Source organism: Penaeus monodon, chromosome 22, assembly GCF_015228065.2.
Source record: "Penaeus monodon isolate SGIC_2016 chromosome 22, NSTDA_Pmon_1, whole genome shotgun sequence".
Taxonomy (NCBI): domain Eukaryota; kingdom Metazoa; phylum Arthropoda; class Malacostraca; order Decapoda; family Penaeidae; genus Penaeus; species Penaeus monodon.
Window position 1 is genome coordinate 8,401,921 of NC_051407.1, and position 550 is coordinate 8,402,470.

A 550-nucleotide genomic window follows, 5' to 3' on the forward strand; every position below is an offset into this window, starting at 1 on the left:
CTCATTTTTAAATATAAGTCATTGGTTTCAAATCGACTTTTTCGTACCAATATTTTTCAAGAATACAGGGACATTTTATGTGTTTGTTTGTTTTTTATTAATTGCAGATTTCCAATCATTTGTATTACATGGAATGTGACTCATGGATAATGCACCAGATATCCATCATCGCCATAAATATAATGGAGGTTTCATCTTAAATGGAGATCATCTTTCCATCACTGTTGGATTTTTTGGTATCATTGGAACTCTCCTTGCCGTCATTGGTAGATTGTTTGGCATCATAGGAGATCGCCTTGTCAATACTGGTGGGTCTGTTGCATCACGGGAGTCCTCTTGCACTGGTAGGTATGTTTGCATCATAGGAGCTCCTCTTGACTAATCTTTTGGCAACATAGGAGCTCCCCTTAGTTTCACTGTTGGGTTGTTTCCATCACAGCAGCTCCCCTTGGGTATATAGCTAGAGGATTTGCTATCATAGGACCTTCCCTTTCCATTCTTTGTGGATTTCTTGGCCACATTGTAGGTTCTCTTGGAATCGCTGTTAGAT

General features: G+C 39.3%; 1 long non-coding RNA gene across 1 annotated transcript in view; it reads right to left on the minus strand.

The window, feature by feature from the left end:
• Positions 1-73: 73 nt before the first annotated feature.
• The window catches only part of LOC119586916, a 6,268-nt gene continuing 5,791 nt past the window's right edge, over positions 74-550 (minus strand). Inside the window, exon 4 of the long non-coding RNA XR_005229980.1 lies at positions 74-541. This is a non-coding gene — a long non-coding RNA (uncharacterized LOC119586916). The remainder of the gene's footprint in view (positions 542-550) is intronic.